This window comes from Callospermophilus lateralis, chromosome 9 (assembly GCF_048772815.1).
Source record: "Callospermophilus lateralis isolate mCalLat2 chromosome 9, mCalLat2.hap1, whole genome shotgun sequence".
NCBI classification, from domain to species: domain Eukaryota; kingdom Metazoa; phylum Chordata; class Mammalia; order Rodentia; family Sciuridae; genus Callospermophilus; species Callospermophilus lateralis.
The window spans coordinates 68,941,964-68,963,452 of NC_135313.1; positions in this window are offsets into that span (position 1 = coordinate 68,941,964).

Genomic DNA, 21,489 nt, shown 5'->3' on the forward strand with positions numbered 1-21,489 from the left:
ATTTAGCCTGCCTAAATTTATATCATTCATGGATGTGGATATTCCTAATCCAAAAAATGAACAATAAAACTAATATTTGTTTGGCAAAACAAAGACAGTAATATTCTTCTATTATGAGTTGTCATATGCATCAAAAATTTAACAAGCCATGAGGCTGGTTACACTCAACACATATAAGGATCATGTACTCTCAAACATAATGTAATTAAACAATGTGAATGAATCTATAGAAAAAAATGGCCAGAGTGAAAAAAAAAAGAAAAGAAATAGAAATAAATATTGAAGAATATGACACTCTAAAAGTATATAAAAGGTGTTCAAAAGAAAAACAGATCTTTAGAAATAAAGAAAAAGTCCTTGAATTAAAAACTTGACTAATGTAAATAACGATAAAAAATTTGAGAAGGAATTATAAAGGTTGAAAGCAGATTTAAGGAAATTACCACAAATGCAGAATAGGGAGATTAAAGAACAGAACAAAATAGGAAGAAAATGAAGGATAGAAGATCCAAAATACATTAAAGTATGACTTATAGGAGAGAAAAGAGACAGTGAGAAAAGATATTCAAAGAGACATTTATTGATATGATACTTTGATTTTAGGTTGATGAAAGATATGAATCCTCAAATTGCAGAATTTAAAAGACAACAAGAAAATTCTAAAGGCAAATAGAGAAAAAAAAAACAGACTTCCTACAAAGGATAAGTTAACATCTTTTCATGGAGAAAGAAGGATGGGATGAAAAATAAGTATTTAGTTGCGTCTGTAATATTTTGTTTCTTTAAAAAATTATCTAGAGAAAATATGGAAACACCATTGTAAAATCTGTGGCGGGTATAATGATATCTGTCATATTATTTTCTTACCTATTTACATGTTTAAAACATTTCAGAATTAGTAAATAACATTTGAAAAGTTAAAAGAGTATTGTTTATCAATAAAATATTAATTGTTTATCACAATAACTTCTACCTCCCCATTTTCACATACCAAATTTCCACTCTGAGCAATAGTTATAAAATAGATTTGAGAGAACTCATGCTGCTATTCAATTTGGAAGAGACCTAGCAATTATCTTAATGCTGGCAATATTATTTAGATCACAGATGTCAAACAGGATGGCACCTGTTTTTATAAATAAAGTTTTATTGGAAAAGAGACATACTAATTTGATTATGTATTGTCTGTGGCTAGTTTGAATCCACAACAGTGAAACTATACAGTTGTAATCCTAAAATACATAATATCATGACTAAAGAGTTTACTGATTTAATAGCTTACCAATTCCTTACTTTAGTGATGATTTTTCTTAATTTTTCCCCTTAAACAAATAAGCAGTATATTTTTACAATGAAGTCACACCCTTACATATATTTAAAGATAATAATTAACTTACTTTAATAGGCTTAGATTTGTACAAAGGGGAAACTTGAAGTAAAAGTAAATACTGAGAAATTCTAAAATATCATCGAGTGTTTATTTAGTTGGACTTTCCACCTCTAAGATTCTTAATAATCAAGCTAAACTGGTTTGGGTAACATGAAAGTTCAAATCAGCTATCTGATTTTGCAGTATAACTCAGTTAATTTCATGTATATAGCACTTTCACATTTCTCCTCAGCCCCAGCCAAATTTGCATTAATTTTATATTACCTTAGAAAGTAGAGGAAGAAAATATTTTCCTAAGCCTGTGGTTTTTATTTTAATTTTTATATTTTTATAATTTTATTTTAATTTTTATAATTCTCCTTCCATATTTGTGTTAGTCTCCTATGGAAGATCTGGAAATACTGGTTCTTCATATATTTAAGATACCTGAAATCTATTATTATACTATTAAATATATTTTATGAGGTCTGAAGAGAATAACTCATCACTTAGTCATAGATGAGGAAAGGACTGGACTTCTATGTTTGCTTACACCAAAGAAAGTTTTTTTTTTTAACCTGAGGAAGAAAGGTTTCTTTTTTTCATCATGACTAAAGAGTTTACTGATTTAATCACTTAAGTCAATAAAAATTATAATAATAGCTTCTCTGAAGGCACAAGTTATTACTTGCTACAAATATAGCAAGGAAAATTATTGTCATTTCACTCCTCCAGGTCCCTTTATCATTGGACTTTAGTTTCCCTCTCTGATCTTATTGCATTCTTTGGACTTTCTCATCTCTACTATGGTTTCCCTGGCTCACTGGTGAGGATGCCTGTAGCCCCCCAGTGCCTGTAGCCAGCACCTGCATAGTGCCCTTTGAACATTCTTGTGGACACTCAACTTGAGTACCACCATCTTCTAAGGGTCCTTTCACAAATGAATATTGAATTGGGTAGCTAATAAAATAATCCTTGATAAACCCATTTAACCTATAATCGTCTTCGTCTTCTCTGAATTCCTATGGCTCTTAAATGAAAAAAAAAGTCCTGAATAATATTCTATTTCTTATGTGTAAATAAAATATTATAATTTCTGTAAACTCCTTCAAGGCAATGTTGCATATATATTTTTAAATAACTTAAAAAGTAATCAAGAAAGAGAGGGGGAAGCGGGCCATGATAAGCATTCCATTCAATGTGGTGAAGAATCTGGTATCTGCTACTGATGACCTATCCTTTATATAAGACACATATATATTTGCTATTTGAAGAAACAACTACTCATTAAATAAAGTAGTTAAAATCATATTACATTAGTGAGATATACTTTAAAATCCATTAGATGATATTTTAAGGCTCAAATAGCTCCTCTTTAAACACTAATCAAGAGTAGAAAGGGACAAAAAGCAAACAATGTAGTGCTACCCAGACTCTAAATACATTTTACTATGGTTATTTATAGTTGAACTTATCTTTCAGGATCATATGGAAGAAATGAGCCTGAAAACAAGCCAGAGTGCAGAGTTATCTTTTTCAAACCACAAACTATTTTTCTCTCTCATTGAAAGTTAAGGTTGGAATTCCCGGGTCTGTACCTTACAACTGAAGCCTCTTTATACTTTCCTCCACTACTTTTCATTTTATTTGTCAGATTTCTGAGATGTTCAAGTAGGTAATTTCCAAAGAACAACAATGACAGTTCCCAAAGCCAGTAGTAAATAAAATTGTAAAATTACTTTTCTTTACAGAAAGCTCATAGATTCTCACAAAACCCTCCCATTGTACCTCCAGACCAATTCTACCTTTGGCTCTCTAGTCCTTGTCTTCTATCCTGCAGAGAGTTCTTTTTGTCCTGTAACTGCCTTGCATTATAATAACCATCACCACACATAGGCTGCACTGTCCAAATAAAATAGACTTGTGTGTTTTCCAATTTCTCAAACAAAATGCCCAACAACTCTGTTTTGCTTTCGGGCATGATGTCAGGGGTTGTAGGTAGTTAAAATGAAGCCTGAGAGTGAGAGAGATAATAATAAATGTATGTGTACCAGTAATTCTCCTACGTTCCCAGGACAAAGAGAAGTATATTCCGGAGTTTTCTTTAAAGAAAGAAGACTTCCGATGTATTAATGGTACAGCAGGTCTGTCCCCAAACAGCGGAACTGAATGAGACATGAGTACTTTCCATGAGATGAGTCACCAGTGGTTCACACCAAGGGGAAGTGTTAAAGAGAAAATAATGACCATAATTCACACTGAGACTTCTTTGGAGACAAGAATCCTATTTTGAGTTTCCAATAACTTATAAATATTTGTAGGATAAATATTTGTTGAATGACTCAATGAATTTTTACTCTCTTGGGCATTCCTGAGAAGCACCAGTGCTAAATTCTGTGAATCAAATACTGACATCAGAAGAGCTTTCTAGTGTGTGTGTGTGTGTGTGTGTGTAATGACATAGGGGTTACATCAATGAAGAAATAAATTGAAACAAAGTATCAATTTGTAGCTGAAATAATTTCTATCAGATAGCACAGAATATTATTATCAGTGATTTATTAATGGATGTGCCTATCAAATAATGGAACCTGCAGTTATTTATTTAGTTACATACTACTAATTTTATGCCTTAGCTCTGACCTAGGTGTTATGAGTGATATTCGTGGCTGTGCCCTGGGTGATGTGATTTCTGTGGATATGCCACCCAATCATTATAAAGAACTCAATATCTCTGATCATCTGCAAATAGAATCCACTCCCACTGAGCTCTCTATGAGATATGTTGAGATACCAAACATCCCCACACACATGGGTAAGGAGAGGCAGAGGAAGAGTTTAAACTGACCTACAATAGCCGCCAGCTTCATATATACTCATGCTACATGGCTGTTCCTTCTAGCACACAGCTTTTTGCCATTCATCCTCTCTCCCATGACTTCACTGGAGCAAGCATATTATTTTTTCCTGTCTTATGAAAGAGCAACTCCATCTGTTCTTCTTAGTGGATTGCCATCAACCCACTGGCCTAGAAGGGAGGATCTTTAATGCCTCTCTCCATGTCTATTTCAGTCTGATTCCTCCTAGAGGCCAATCCTGATTTTCAAGGATTCAGTGTAGGTAGTTTATTTGAAAAGTAGACCCAGAAAAAACTAGGGAAGGATAGGCAGTCAACGAAGTGTGCAATATCAAATTGCCCCTTCTATAAGTAGAGCTTAATCTTGCTGGGAATTTCAGTAACTGGTGTAGAACATTCATGTTCATGTCACCTCACTAACAGGTGAGGTACTTTTACACCAATGACCAGCACTTATTGATTGCTGGCTGCCCTTGTGTGGTAGATGTTACTCTTCTGATGTGGCTGGCCTGCCATGTGCACAGGCACAGTAGAACCTGGTGGAACAGGCACTAGCTAAAAATATCCTTAGGCAAAGAGAGGAGATGCTGGAATGTGGAAGCTGGGTCCATGTGTACAACAGTAAGGTCTGAGGAGGTAGAAGCAGAGCACTGGAGGCATCTATATAATGTCATCAGAAAAACACAAATCAACATGTTTTCCTTCTCTCAAGAAGTTTCCATTCTAGACCAGGTGTTGTGGCACACGCCTATAATCCCTGTGGCTCAGGAGGCTGAGGCAGGAGGATCGCGAGTTGAAAGTCAGTCTCAGCAAAAGTGAGGTGCTAAGCAAGTGAGTGAGACCCTGTCTCTAAATAAAATAAAAAATAGGGCTGGGGATGTGGCTCAGTGGTTGAGTACCCCTGAGTTCAATCCCTGGGAAGAAGAAGAAGAAGAAGGAGAAGAGAGAAGGAGAAGGAGAAGGAGAAGGAGAAGAAGAAGGTTGTTTCCATTCTAGTTAGGGGAATACAACTTCTATGTAAAAACTTTAATGACCATACCAGATTATGAGAGGCAGCGTCTTCAGGAATCTGATACATGGGCACAATTTATCCTACCCACAGCTGTTGAGAACCAACTTTGTGCTACAAAATAGGGTAGGTGTTGGGGATAAAGGTGCAGTCTCTTACTTCGAGGTGCTCAGTGAGGACAGAGTGGAGTGTTTTGATGCTGAGGGGCCCCTAATGGGAGTGAGGGTGAGGGAGTAGGGGCAGCTCTGAGTAGAATCTGAAGAGAGAGAAGGGTTTGGGCATATACTTGGTGGATTCAGACAAGGAAGAAAGAGGAAGGCTGCACCAGCCTGGCAGCCAGTGAAAACTCACAGGCTCCAGACAGCCGTGCTCCTAGGGAGAACAGTGAACTGTCTGACAAGGCAGTGAGGTGGGCCTGGCCGGGGGGCCTTCTGTAAGATGGGATCAGTATTAATATACAAGAAAAAGGATTCTTCTCTATTATTATTACCCTCCTTCAGCCTTAACTACCACAGCCTACTTGTATTGTGGGAGAATTGATGTATCTTTACCTCTTTGACTTTCTATCTGCCATCTGGTGCAGATGCCCTGCTTTTATTGGATTAATTGATAGTGATTATTTTCATCTATTTTGTGTTGCTGTAATACCTGAGGGCTGGAACCTTTATGAAGTAAAGAAGTACATTTAGCTCTGGCGACTCAATAACACGGTGCCAGCATCTGCTTAGCTCTAAGGAGGGGCTTGTGGAAGTGGCATCACAATAGTTGGAGGTAAGGGTGAATGCAGAAGAGGGATTCATAAGAGGGTCCAGAGTTGCTCATAACAACCAAGTTTTGCAGGAACTGATTCAATTTCAAAAGAACTACATTAATCTTTTCCTAGGATGGTAGCTCTATAACTTAAGTGACCTTCCATTGGCCCCACCTCAACAGTGCCATACTGGAACCAAGCTTCCAGAACCTTTGGGAATGAGCCATAACCAAACCATAACAGTGATAATAACAGCAGATAACATTTATTGGGTTTCAGATACTGTCCTAGGTTCTGCACATATGTTCACTCATCCTCTCCTGAACCCAGAGAGGTAGATATTATTATTGTCTCCATTTTGAAACTAAGGAACTGGTGCAGTAACTTCCCCCAGATTGCAAGGATCTGAGTAGTAGAGCTGCTATTTGAACAGTTAGCCCAGCTCTAGAGCCCACACTCATTCCATACTGGAAGGACTATTTGGCTTAAGCCTCCTGTCTGTTCTCACCCTACTTGAATAGAGATGTGGACGCTGTAAAGCCCAGTTCTCCCATGAGGGCTGAGGGTGCTGACATTGAACCCCAAGAGACTTTCAGTCTAGAGACACTGCACCTTCTACTCACTACCTCCAATATTTTCCCACTATCTTATGAGGAAAAAAAAAAAAAGTTCCAAATGGTTGCCTTGTAGGTATGGAACCAGAGAAGGATAAAATAGAGTTCTGCCTGTTTGTCTTATGTTAGCCAACTGTAAGAGCCTCCCTCTTATCTCTTCCTTAACTTGGGGCCCAAAACATAGGACTGGGCCCTGCCTGTGGTTCATCTGAGAGAGAGCATCTTATCCTTTTCCTCCCGGTCATGCTTACAGTGATACCCACATATTGCAGGTGTCTTTCTGCGACTTGTCTCTCTTCTCAACTCAAGAACTATGACTTAGAATTGGAGAAGTACAATTCTAGACTCACTTCCATCTTTTCTAATATTTTTTTCTTTTCCTCATGAAACAACACCCAGACTGTATTGTTCCCTGGCATACATCTGATTTTTCTCATTGGAGTCTACTAAAAGATAGATGATAACATTATTCCTACCCAAACTGATGTCTTCACACTTGAGAAACATGATCTCTTTCCGCCTCACTTGACCCTGGAGCTTGGCCTGCATTGATAACAAAACAAAACAAAACAAAAAACTAGGAAGTAGAGGGGAGAAAAGGTTCTTCTTTTCACTGTAAATTAAGCAAATTATAAATTTTGTCTCAATATGGTTTGAGGAATATAGGAAGGTTATCTCCCCCCACCCCTGCCACACATACAGACACATGAATCTAAGAATTCTTCAACATCTCTCTGATTATTCATAATATAACGTATTTTCTCTGACTTGAAACAGCTCCCCTGGACACCTCCTACACTTTCATCAGTATACTGATTTATTTTTTTCTCTAAGTGAATTTAGGTAATGAGAAAGGTGCCTACTTGACATCTCCAGAGAATAAATCCTTCTAATTATCCACTAGAGAAAAGAAGCAGAAGGGCAGTCAAAAGCAAATACCTCTTATAATATTTTAGAGATGTGTCTCAAGTCTGAACTACGCAGAAAACTAAAAACCAAAAAATCACTCAGGCAGAGTAAAGTAGGAAATTTCTGAATCTCCTAACAGAGTCTGGTGCATATGTCAATTACTATTCACTCACCCTGGATGCTAGATGTAGGGACAGTTTTTGAAAGTGAAGACCTGAAGCAGAACCACCATACCACATAGCTCAGGACTCCAAGCAAACACCAAAGAATGGCCAACAGATGTGCCGTTTCCCCTTACTGAGAATTTCCCTGTCTCAGCACTACTAATGCCCAGTAATTATTTTTTTAAAGAAGCCTTGCATTGTAGGATGCTTACCAACAGCCCTGCTCTCTACTACCAGATGCCAGTAGCATCTCCCTCCTCCCTGTCCCCAGTTGTGGCAATCAAAAATGTCTTCAGTCACTGACAAATATCTTCTGAGGGGCAAAATCATCCCAGATGAGAACCCTGGCAAGGAGAAACTTTGGGCTCACCTCCCCAGGCCTTGGAACCTACTTATGTGCATTCTTTCTATTGTAGAATGGTTTCAACTAAATTCATGTCAATTCTCTTTAGGGCTATTGTTTTCTGAATTTCTCAGCTATACAATGTAAGGTATCTTACCTGTGTTTTCCCACTTCAGTAAATGCAAATGTCATTCTTTTAAATAGTTTTGTAATATTCAATTATATGTTATACCACAATTTATACAAGTTAATCATCTATTTTTAAGGTTTCAAAATTAAAAATAATATTGCAGCTTATGTATCACTTAATTCTACAATTGTCTTTTACTTCCAACAATTGTATTAGATGCTAGCAAATAAGACACATAAACATGGACCTTGCCCTCTTTCAGCTTACATTTTAGTATGGAAGAAAACATATAAATAAATAATGTAATTACTAATTATAAATAGTTACACAGTTATATAATTTAGTTTATCAGTTAATTAAATTTCATGAACAGAATAAAGGGATGAAATGATTGTAACTGGTCAGGCCACTTTAGATAGGGTCATCGGGGAAGATTACTCTGGTTAGGGGTCATTTGAGAAGAGGCTGAAAGGATGAGAAGGAGCCAGTTATCTGAAGAACTGGACCACTTTGAGAAAAAAAGAAAAAAACAGATTCAAAGATCCAATGGGGAGAAATGGCTTGGGACACTTAAGAAGAGAAGAGAGACCAGTTTGTCTACAGTACATACAGCAAGAAGAAAAATGGGGTTATAGGAGGTGTATCATGTAAGGCAGGGACTGAGGGAGGCAAGGTCATCATGGGGAAGAGTCTAGATTTTATTCTGAAAGCTTTGGGAAGCCATTTATGGTTAAAAGGAGTAATCTGGCCTATGATTTAAAAGTTAACTCTGGCTAGAAAATGAACTATTAAAAAAGGAACAATTAAGCAGAGAAACTAGGTAGGGGCCTATTTAAATCACCAAGCTGAGAATTAATGGTAGAATGATTCCCATGATAGCAGAAGAGGTGAAGAGAAGTGAACTTACATGCTGTAGATATTATGGTGAAGGGTCATATTTTGATAGTTTGGCGAAGAAATGAAGAACTGAAGGGGACGCAAAATCACCCCATCAATGACTCCTAGATTCACGTTCCAAACAACTAGGAGATGGGTGATGCCATTTATTGAGAGGAGAAAGACTGGACAAGAATGTGTTTGGTCAATGAAGATGGACAAGAATGTGTTTGGATATGAAGAATACATGAAGCCTGCTATGCCTATTAAATAGCCAAGTAGAGATGGCAAGTGGGGTATGTGTTTAGAGTTTAGGAGAGATGGGTAACAAAAATAAAATTGGGAGCCTCTGGCTTCTGAATGATATGGTCATTAGACTAAAAAGGATCATGTCCGGTTGGGGAGAGCTTAGACAGAAAGGATGAGGGCACAGGGCAGAGATGTTGGGTCCTCCTGCATTTAGAGGTGCAGAAGGGAGGCAGAGCATCCAGGACTGAGAAGAAACAGCTCGAGAGGTAGGGGGAAACCACAGGAAAGCAGTGCCATGAAAGCTGGAAATGACAGTATGCCAATAGAAAGGGATGGCCAATGAAGAAATGAATATGTTTCTGTGCCTTTGTCCAAGTCTTGCAGTAGGGTAATTTCCTAAATGCAAAATTGCTTAATTGAAGGCTATAAATATATTAACATTTAAATAGATATTGCCAAGATTTCTTCCATAAAGCTTGAATTATTTTTGCACTCATCAACAGTGTGTGCAAGTAAGATAATGACTTTTTAAAAGTGAACATTTTATTGAAGTATAATGTAATACAGATATGTAAATAATTCATGAAAGTGCAGCACTGAATTTTCAAAAGTGAACATATTCATGAATCTGGTACCCAGATGAAGAAATCATACATGTTTGTCTCCACCAAAGTCCTTCCCACGGCCTCTCTTTATCACTGCTCCCACCAAGGTGAACACTGTCTTGACTTCTAACTCCATGGACTAGCTTGGCCACTCTTGGAGCTTCATACAAATGGAATCAAAAGCATGCTTTCTTTTGCAGCTGTGTTTATCAGACACTGTTTCTGATCTCCTTCATGTTGTTGTATCTAGTGACAATTTGTTTACTCTAAACAATCAACTTACGACTCAATTTTTTGCCCCCTCAAATGTTGTTTTCAGATTTACACTATTACAAAGAGTGCCATTAATATTCTTATATATATATTTGGGTGAACATATATATAAAATTTTGTTTGCCATATATCCTAGAATGAAATGTTTGAATCATAGGGCACTTATGTCCAGATTGAATAGTTACTACTAAACTATCTTAGAGTTTATGACAGTTCCATTTATTCCATATCCTTATTGACTCTTGAAATTGTTAGTTTGCTTTTTCATTTTAGCCATTCTAGTAGTTGTGAATCTCATTATCCTTTTTCTCTGCATTTCCCTGATGACTAATGAGCTTAAATAATTATATTATATTATATTTATTGGTCACTTGTATGTCTTCTTTTGGGTAGTTACTGTGCAAGTCTCTTGCACATGTTTCTACAGGGTTGATGGGCCCATTGGTATTTTTTTTTTATTGATTCTTTAGGGTTATATGGGGCCTTTGCAGGTTGCAAAGGTTGTAAAAAAAATCTCCAACTCTGTTCTTTATTCTCTTGATGTTTCTTGGTGAAGAAAATTTTTAAAAATGTGGTCCAATTTCTCATGTTGCTCCTTTGTCATTAGTATGTTTTTGTGTCCTATTAAATAATAAAGATATTCCCCTCTGTTTTCTTCTAGGAGCTTTACTTTTTATCCTTTCACATCAATGTTTCCAATCCACCTGGCATGTGATTTTGTCTACTGTGTGAGGTAGAAGTCAAGATAAAATCTTCCTTAACAGAAAGCCAATTGACCTGACACCATTTATGGAAAAAGATATTCCTTTACTCCCTGCACTACAGTGTCATTTTTGCCATGAATCAAGTGACCACATACATATGTGTGTTTCTGGAAGCTTTATTCTGTTCTACAGACTGTTTATTCTTGTTTCAATACCATGATGTCTTAATTATGGTCCCTTTACAATAAATCTTGATGTTTTGGAATGGATGGCTTCCAGCTTAGTACTTCTTTTTTAAGACTGTCTTAGTTATTCTTGGTATTTTGCATTATTGTATACATTTTAGAATCAGATTGTCAATTTACCTACACACACACACACCTGCTGAATTTTTTTTTCTTCCATAAGACAACATGATTTTTATTTGTATATGCATATATATGTGTGTGTGTTTATATATATATATACAAATATTTATTTATATATATGAAATAAATATACAAATTAGCATGAGATAACTTAGATTTTTGTCAACATGAATATCTGTTTCTAATGGGATATTTATCTACTGGAAATTTTATTGTGATTGCATTGAGGTCAGTTTGGGGGTAGAGAGTGGGAAGACACCAACTTTTCCAACCAATGCTATAATATTTTACACAAAAAAGACTTCAGTTAAGACCATCTTTTGTAAGAAAATGGTCCATGCTGACTGATTTGTTTTGTTTTAAATGGAAAGGAATGTTTCCCAGGGCTTGGCTCTTCATAAACCTCTCCTGACAGTGGGTGCTGAGGATGAACCCAGGGCCTTGAACATGCTAAGCAATCACTTTTCCACTGGTCCACATTGCCATCCCCTTCAAAGTCTTAACTGATGATCAGTAAGATGTATTTGCAAAAATATCAATCAACTTAATGTATAAAAGACTGGTCTTTAATAAACTAATTAAATTTGGAAGAATTCCACCAAATTATAAATCAGTCTGCAGTTCTTTTTGGGTGGTTAGCTGAACACTGTATTAGAACATTCTCAGAAAACCAAGCTCTTTTATTTTTAACCAGTGTTTTAGTCAGCTTTTTCACTGTTGTGACTTAAAGACCCAACCAAAACAATTATAAAGGAGGAAAAATTTATTTAAGGGCTCACAGTTTCAGAGAAGTCTCTATCCATTCATAGAAGTCTCTATCCATTCCTTGGGGCTCCAGGTGAGGTGGAATATGACAGTAGAAGAGTGTGGCAGAGAGAAGCAGTTCATATGATGATCAGAAGAGAGAGTGAGCTCCACTGTCCAGATACAAAATATATATCCCATAGCCACACCCCCAATGACCCACCTCCTCCACATTCCACCTGCCTCCAGTTACCACTCAGTTAATCCCATCAAGGATTGATTTACTGATAAGGTTAAGGCTATAACCCAATTATTTTTCCTCCAAACCTTTTTACATCATCTCACATTTGAGCTTTTTGGGGGACACTTCCCATCCAAATCATAACAGCCAATACCTTTTTTCCTGCCCCCAACTTAAAACATGGCTGTGCTGACAATGACTCTTCCCCACATTTTGCCCCATATTTTTATTATAACAGATAATTTGATATTTTATGGATTATATTCTTTATTAATAATTAATAGTAATATTTCCTATGAATCATTGTACTCTTTTAAAAATTTCAATGAGTAATAAAGCCAGCATATGTGAACTATATTTACATACAGTTTTAGTGTCTTTTTGAAATTTCGGAAAGCATGTTCTTTGTGTATAGGTAGTACTCAGTGCATAATTTAACTATCAAATGTTGTACTGAATATGCATTCTCATTTCATACACAAGAAAGGCTTAAGAAATTTATTATAATTTTAGTCTATAATGCTTTTCTACTGAATCTGGTTGTTACAACTACCTCAGTAGTTGTAATTACGGGTAGAGACATTTTTCATGATCCCATATTTAAAACAATTATGTTTATATATATATATATAATATTATATATATATATATATATCAACCCAGTTATTCATGATTGGAAACCATCAGAGTCTATATCTCTGGATTTTAAAAATCAACTGTTAGTGTGTCTCTCTTCTAGATCAAATCTTATTTTGATAATTCTACTTCAGACAGCTCAAATTCTGAAAAAAGACTAAATAATTAAAATTTCTCAATCTTTACCCAGTTTTTCCCCCAGATTCTCGAGGTGTGCTCTACATTTATACTTCTTGGCTAAATCTCAAGATTTCTAACAAGCTAACAACATAAATCCCAGAATTTGTGAACAAACCTTTATGCTCCCAAGATTTCCTAGGTGGATATAAATCTTTTCTCCACAGGGTTCACAAAACTCAATACAAATTTAATTATCCTTCACAACATGGCCAAAAGGGTAAAAAAAAAAAAAAATGAGATGAAATTCAGACCAAAAACGAAAACAAAAACCCAAGAAATAATAACTAAACAAAACTCTTAATATCAGTATGGTCCCTAAGGTTAAAAATGAAAGCTTTTAAGTCATATTAGAATTAATCATTCATATTACGGTGTGACCTAAAAATATTTGTCATTCATATACATTACAGAATTAAACACAGCCACAAGCATACAGCACAGCTTTTAGGAAGACACCTGGCATTTAGAGAAACACAGGTCTGCTTTTAAAAGGACATTCTAAATAGAGACAACTAGTCAAATAAATTTTAGGCATATGCTTTTAAAAACACAAATATAATTTACTCAGTTTCACAGATACAAATTTTGGAGGCAGGTATGATTGATATATTTGGTTTCTCAAGAACATCTAACGTTTATGGGTAGTTCTAAGTCATGTCTACACTGGAGTGTCCAAGGCCATTGTTGACATTTGGCAAGTTGCCTCATGAATTTTCAGTTGTGAATTTTGATTATTTTCCATTTACAATGTAAACTGAGATGCTGTGTGCAGCTGTTTTTATCCAAGATCATCAGGTGGCCATGTGCTGTCAGAATCCGTGAACACTGGTTTCCACGGGAACCAGAACCTTGTCCAGCATATCATAGGCCACCATTTTTTCCCCCCAGTATAAAAAAGCCATTTTTCAAATAGGGGTATATTGCGCTCTGCAAATGCTATCCTTGAAATTGTCTGCTGAGAAAAGGGAAATGTTTTTCTTCTCCTGAAAATTAAAGAATCATAGTCCATAAGTCCAGAAACAAAAAGGAAATATTATCATTATTTATTTAGTATTGATGAAGTTTAGCATTGGAAATATGACTCGGATCATTAATCTCCTATCTAATGAGCAACAAGAAATACAAGTAATAAAAGTAGAAAACTCTCAATCAGAAGCAATTGTTTCAGAAAATTTACTGAACAGGAAATATAATTTTTTCCTTGATAAGCTTCTTTAACGTCCCCTTCTTTCATTTTTATATTGTGATTTTAAAAAATGAAATTTCTCCTATCTTTTTTCCTTTTTCTTCTCTTGCTTCTGCATATGAAAAAAAAATGACCCTTGACTTTCAGAGTTTCAGCAAACTGATATTTTTATTAGTGCATTATAGTTATACATAATATTTGGGTTCATTTTGACATAATTATACAAGCATGGAATATAATTTTCTCCAATTCAGTCTCCAGAACTTCCCCTTTCTCTTCCCTCCTCCCTTCCCTGTTCCTTTTCCACTACTCTACTGGTCTTCTTTCTAGTTATTTATAGACTTTTTAATCAGTGCTTTACTTATAGGAAGTATAATTAGCAGATTTAAAACCAAGACTCAAAAAAAAAAAAAAAACAAAAAAAAAAAAAACAGAAGAAGGGCCTTCAATTTGGAAACCACTGAGCCATGGATGTAAATTTAAAAGAAACTTGAATCTTCAAACTTGTCCATTTTTCTTTTTTCCTAAAAAGATGATGATGCTGAGCAGTATTAAGTGGCTAGATCTAAGTCATGCTGTTATTTAATATTACAACCAACACAATAAACATGAGCTTTACATATCCTGCATGCATGATCTCAGTGATTTTGAGGTGCTTCTAGGTCTCTATCCATGGCTTCACTTCTGTTCTGTTCCCCTCACACAATTAAGGAGCCCAGTACCATTGTCCCTCCATTATTTGGAAATAACATTTATTATTGGGATAAATAATTCCTTCTTTTGTTTCAGAAACAATGAGTTCTGCTACTTCATGAACAATCATGGACCAGTTTTCTATAAATAACTTGTTGCTTTCTATGGGAAAATGCATTCCCTTACTCCTCCCTATCTCCATCCAAGAATATTCTTGTGTTCTTTCTACCAACTCATGCCCCTGTTGTATTTAATACTTTAGGATTGGTCAATAGTATGCAGGCTCATTTTCCTCACCTCATTTCTTTTCTCTTGCTTATACTTACTTCCTTGATCCTTTTTGCCTTTAAAAATAATATATCTTTCACTTAACACATTTAAAAACTATAATTTCATATGTTCATTAGCTAGCTTTCTTTTCATTACAATGAACTAAAAGTCAAACTAACAGTAGCTTAACCATCAGGACATCTACTGTTTACATAAACAGAAGTAGAAGTATGCCTGGGGACAGCAGATCAAATTAGACCCAAAGCTGTTTTATGGCTTCTATAGTGGTAGAAAACAATCCTATTTCTGTCAGTCTGAGCTGAGTTAGTAATTGAAAACACCTAGCTGAAGAGGAAGACGTGTGGGCAGAAGCTACCAGCAGGCTGATCATGTCAGAATTGCGGATAACGCATATCAACCTGTTAAGAAGCTATTATAAAGACCTTTGCAACAACTGGGGCCCACGGAAGCAACAGAGAACAAATTCGTTTTCTGTGAAAATCAGACTGAATACTGGGGGGAAAGGTGTAGGACTTTAATGGGTAGCTTTTATTCTTTTATCACACATTAAATTATCACCTGCTGTCTTCTTGCCAACCTAGGCTTAGGAACTCAGGATGTTGATGACTAAAGACTATCCTTGTCCTCAGGCTCATACTCTGGTGAAGGCAGACATGAATAATTACAATCCGTCTGATGAGTATTATAACAGTTATATGTGAAGTGTTATGAAAACCACAGTAGACTGCAATGATTTCTGCCCAAGAGCGTCAGAAGGCACCACTGGTGTCAGGAAAGGCACCACTAAAGGGGTGACTTCTGAGAAACGGGAGAGGAGTTTCTAAGAACAAAAGAAATTACTGGGAATATGCAGTGGCACAAAAGAACACAGAATTTTCCATGCAAACAGAGATATACGTACCTGGAATGTATTGAGCACATGAGTAAGATCAAGGTCAGGAAGTTGAAACTTCCAATAGTTAGTTAAGCCACATTTAAAGATTTAAAAGGGTAGAGAAGAAGGTGACAAAGGAATCCCTAGAAGTGGGTGCAGGTGAACAAAATCAAACTAACAGCTGGTACAAATTTGAGCAAAAGTGAAATCAAATGGGAAACTCAAGACTGCAGGTGTTAGTGTTGCTAGTTCAAGGAGCAGGGTTGTTAGGGTTGGTTGATGTTAACAAGTCAATGCAGTTGCCCTTTTCAGAACGATCAAGAATTGGCTTGAATCAGATGGCCTTAGGAGTACCATCTTCCCTGCTGAAGTTCCTCCTGTAGCCCTGCTCTGCTTCATTGATCCCCTGCCTTGGGACAGAAGGTCTCATGTATCTATTTCTCCTAGGTCTCTAAGACCTCTGTTGGATTAAGAAAAACTCTACCATGAGACTCAAGAAAGAGTGTAAAGACAGGCAATGAAAAGAATAGAGTTTGTTATGGCAGGCTTCCTTTTGAAGCAGATGAATACAATGAAGTTTGTTTTATAAAGAAATGTTTTCTATTGACATATAATAATTGTACACTAAAAGAAGAAAAGACTCCATAGCTTACTCATGGTTGCATCTGAATTTTGAAGAACTGATTACTACTTTGGTGAAGGAGCCTTATGGAGCTCTTGAAGTCAGAATTTTATTGGTCCTTCTTTTAATGTATGTTTCTCATTTTTTTTTAATCATTTGAAGTTTTGAGACATCAATTCCAGATCATAGCTTTTTATTTTCTGCTAGCATATGATAGTCCCCAAGACACATAGGAGTAGTATTCTTCAGTGTACAATTTACACATTGGGATTTCATATATCAATCCAATGTAATTCTGTTTTTGAAATACCATATTTTTATCTACCAAAATTTCACAGAACTTAACTATCCAAACTAAACATCACAATCATTTATTCATATTCTTAACACTACAGTATCTTTGTATGTATACTTTATGCTTATGAAGTAAATTCGGTTTGTTATTTAATAAAAATTGTAAGTACGATAGCACTTACTTTATCTCCTGCTGTGATGATGGATGTCAGTGTATATAAATTTGTTGCTTATTTCCAAACTCTTTTTGTTAGCAGTCAAAGTCAAATTTTAAAATATCTCTCTTTGTATCACAAGAAGACTATGAAATTTTTATTTCTATAAACACCACAAAAGTAAGGAATATACATTCATGACATAAAGCTTAATATGTTAAAGAAAGTTGGAGAGATTATATTATTCCATGTGCTCATTACAAGTAGTTGATGAAAGTTTCTGGATCTAAGTAACTTCCATTATTTCTCAAAGTGATAGCTACACCACTGTACACATTTATAGTTCAAGGATTACATGGTCATGTATAACTCCATATGCTTATAGGTTGAGTTACATTCTTATCACTGAAGTATATACAATCTTTACATCAAACAATTTGACTACATAGCAATGATATATGGTCTACTTTCTATTTATTTGAAGAAACTGGTAGCAGATGCAGTTGATTGTTGTGTGCTGCTTGACAATCTAAATGTTAATACTGTTTACCCTAGGAAGTAAAATAAAAGAAGATGTCAGCTAGAAAATGGAAATTCCCATCTAGTCTAAAACACAGTCATTGCTTCCAAAATGAAAATCAAATTCTTAATCAAAGTTTTATGATAAGTATTCTTAAATGCTAAATAATATGTTTTAAACTATTAACACTGTCCTCTGATAGCTTGTAGAACTTGTTTGTGGTTCTGCTTTAGGAATGACACTGTCCATTTACTTCACCTACCAATCTTAATAAGTAATATCACACACTCTTCACTAGATCTTCAAGCTAAGTAAAAAATAATCTTTTGTTAATTTTTTTTCTAATTTGTTATATATGACAACAGAATGAATTACAGTTCATATTACACATATACAGCACAATTTTTCATATCTGTGGTTGTATACAAAGTGTATTCACACCATTCGTATCTTCATACATGTACTTAGGGTAATGATGTCTATCTCATTCCTCTTTTCTATCCCCATGACTCCTCCCTTTCCCTCCCACCCCTTTACTTTATCTAGAGTTCGTGTAATCTTCCCATGCTCCCCCTCCCAACTCCACTATGAATCAGCCTCCTTGTATCAGAGAAAATAATTGACATTTGGTTTTTCGGGATTGTCTAATTTCACTTAGCATTATATTCTCCATCCATTTACCTGAAAATGCCATGATTTTATTCTCTTTTGTTTCTGAGTGATAATCCATTGTGTATATATGCCATATTTTCTTTATCCATTCATCTACTGAAGAGTATCTAGGTTGGTTCCACAGTTTATCTATTGTGAATTGTGCTGCAATATAAACATTGATGTGGCTGTGTCCCTGTAGTATGCTGTTTTTAAGTCCTTTGGGTATAGACCAAGGAGTGGGATAGCTGGGTCAAATGGTGGTTCCATTCCAAGTTTTTCAATATCAAGTTTTTCAATATCAAGATTCTCCAGACTGCTTTCCATATTGGCTGCACTGATTTGCAGTCTCACCAGCAATGTATGAGTGTGCATTTTCCCCCACATCCTTGCCAACACTTATTGTTGTTAGTATTCTTAATAGCTGCCATTCTGACTGGAGTGAGATAAAATATTAGAGTATTGATTTGCATTTCTCTAATTGCTAGAGATATTGAACATTTTTCATATATTTGTTGATATATATATTATCATATATTTATATTATATTGCATATGACCTATATGTATATTATATTGTATATGACCTTCTGAGAAGTGTCTATTCAGTTCCTTGGCCCATTTATTGATTGGCTATTTGGTTTTTGGTGTTTACCTTTTTGGGTACTTTATATACCCTAGAGATTAGTGCTCTATTTGATGTGTGAGTGATAAAAATTTGCACCCAAGCTGTAGGCTCTCTATTCACCTCACTGATTTTTCTTTTGCTGAGAAGAAGCTTTTTAGCTTGAATCCATCCCATTGATTCTTTATATTAATTCTTGCACTAAAGAAGTCTTATTAAGGAAATAGGGGCCTAATCCAATATGATGGAGATCTGGGCCTACTTTTTCTTCTATTAGACGCAGGGTCTCTGGTTTCATTCCTAGGTCCTTGATCCACTTTGAGTTTTGTGCATGGTGTGAGATAGGGGTTTAATTTCATTTTGTTGCATATGGATTTTCAGTTTTCCCAGCATCATTTGTTGAAGAGGCTATCTTTTCTCCAATGTATGTTTTTGGTACCTTTGTCTAATATAAGATAACTGTAATTATGTGAGGTAGTCTCTGTGTCCTCTATTTTGTACATTGGTCTACAGTCTATTTTGGTGCCAATACCATGCTGTTTCTGTTTCTATTTCTCTGTAGTATAGTTTAAGTTCTGGTATAGTGATGCCACCTGCTTCACTCTTCTTGCTAAGGATTGCTTTAGTTATTCTGGGTCTCTTATATTTTCAGATGAATTTCATGACTGCTTTTTCTATGTCTGTGAGGAATATCATTGAGATTTGATTGGAATTACATTAAATCTGTATAGTGCTTTTGGTAGTATGGTCATTTTGACAATATTAATTCTGCCTATCCAAGAACAAGGGAGATCATTCCTTCTTTTAAGGTCTTCATTAATTTCTTTCTTTAGCGTTCTATAATTTTCATTATAGAGGTCTTTCACCTCTTTTGTTAGATTGATTCCCAAGGTGTTTTTTTTTTTTTTAGGCTATTGTAAATGAGTAGTTTTCCTTATTTCCCTTTCAGAGGATTTTTCACTGATATACAGAAATGCTTTTTGATTTATGGGGTTGATTATGTATCTTGTTTCTTTGATGAACTCATTTACTAGATCTAGAAGTTTTCTGGTGGAATTTTTTGGATCTTCTAGGTATAGAATCATATCATCAGCAAGTAATGCTAATTTGGGTTCTTCTTTTTCTATCTATATCCCTCTAATTTCTTTCATCTGTCTAATTGCTCTGGCCAGTGTTTCAAAAACTATGTTAAATAGAAGTGGTGAAAGAGGGCATCTCTATCTTGTTCTAGTTTTTAGAGGGAATGCTTTCAATTTTTCTTCTCTTAGAATGATGTTGACCTGGGGCTTAGCATAGATAACTTTTACAATGTTGAGATATGTTCCTGTTGTCCCTAGTTGTTCTAGTGTTTTGAACATGAAGTGGTGCTGTATTTTATCAAATGCCTTTTCTGCATCTATTGAGATGATCATTTGGTTCTTATCTTTAAGTCTATTGATATGATGAATTACATTTATTGATTTTTATATGTTGAACCAAACATTTTGGGTGAGAAAATTCTTTGTCATGGGAGCTGTCCTATGCATTGTATGATATTTAGCAGCATCTGTAGCCTCTACCTTCTAGATTTAGTAGGTTCTCCAAGTTGTGCCAATCAAAGTTGTGTCTCTAGATATTGTCAAATATCTCCTTCCCCCGTTGAGAATCACTAGATTAACGATAAGATAGAAGGGAGCTACTTTCTTTACATAAGTAGTAAAAGTCACACAGAACCTCTCCTAGAAATAAAACTCACCCAGCACAAAACAGATTAACCTTTATATTAGTTGCCCTAAACATCCTCAGGCCATGTTCTAGATTGCCACTTGAATGTTGGCATTGAAATCCATTTTCTCAGAAAAAGGAACAAAAGAGGTGGGAGAAGGGGAGGGCAGGAGCACTGGAATGTTAAATGATAGGATCCCACACCATTGTCAACTACAAGGATATCATACACACTGCTGCATTAGTTTAATAAGCTATAAGATTTTCAAAACCTATTTTTGTATAAGACCCATTCAGTGTCTTTAAAAAATTCTAAATGTCTTGGTTTAAAGCCTCTACTTTTTGAAAATATGAATGATTCTTCAGTTTTGTTTTCCTAAATAAATACAGAAATCTTTCAATTATAATCCTAATCTAATTAACTCATTTTTTAAAAACCAGGATATGAACATCAGGTTTTTCATTTCACTAAACAGTCCCTGTAAATTCCAATGCTGCAGTTATCTATTGTCTCAGATTTTAACTGTGTTTGCCAGTTAAGGTCACTTCAATGTGAAAAGAAAAGGGAAGAATTCTGTTGTGGACATTTAAGACAGTGTAATTCTGTTGTGGACATTTAAAACAGTATTTTTTCACAGTCATTTCCCACCCATTTTCCTCACCCCACCCCCAATATTCAAACATATGCTCAGTACTTTCAGGAAGGAAGGAAAGCACCCAGGAGGTATAAAATGAGCAGGATTCAAATGTTTTGTCAGCTGGAGTCCTAACCAGCGACCAATTTTCACAAACTCTTGTGCGTTATTCAAATTATCATAATATTATTCAAATAATCATAACACAGCATTGGGTC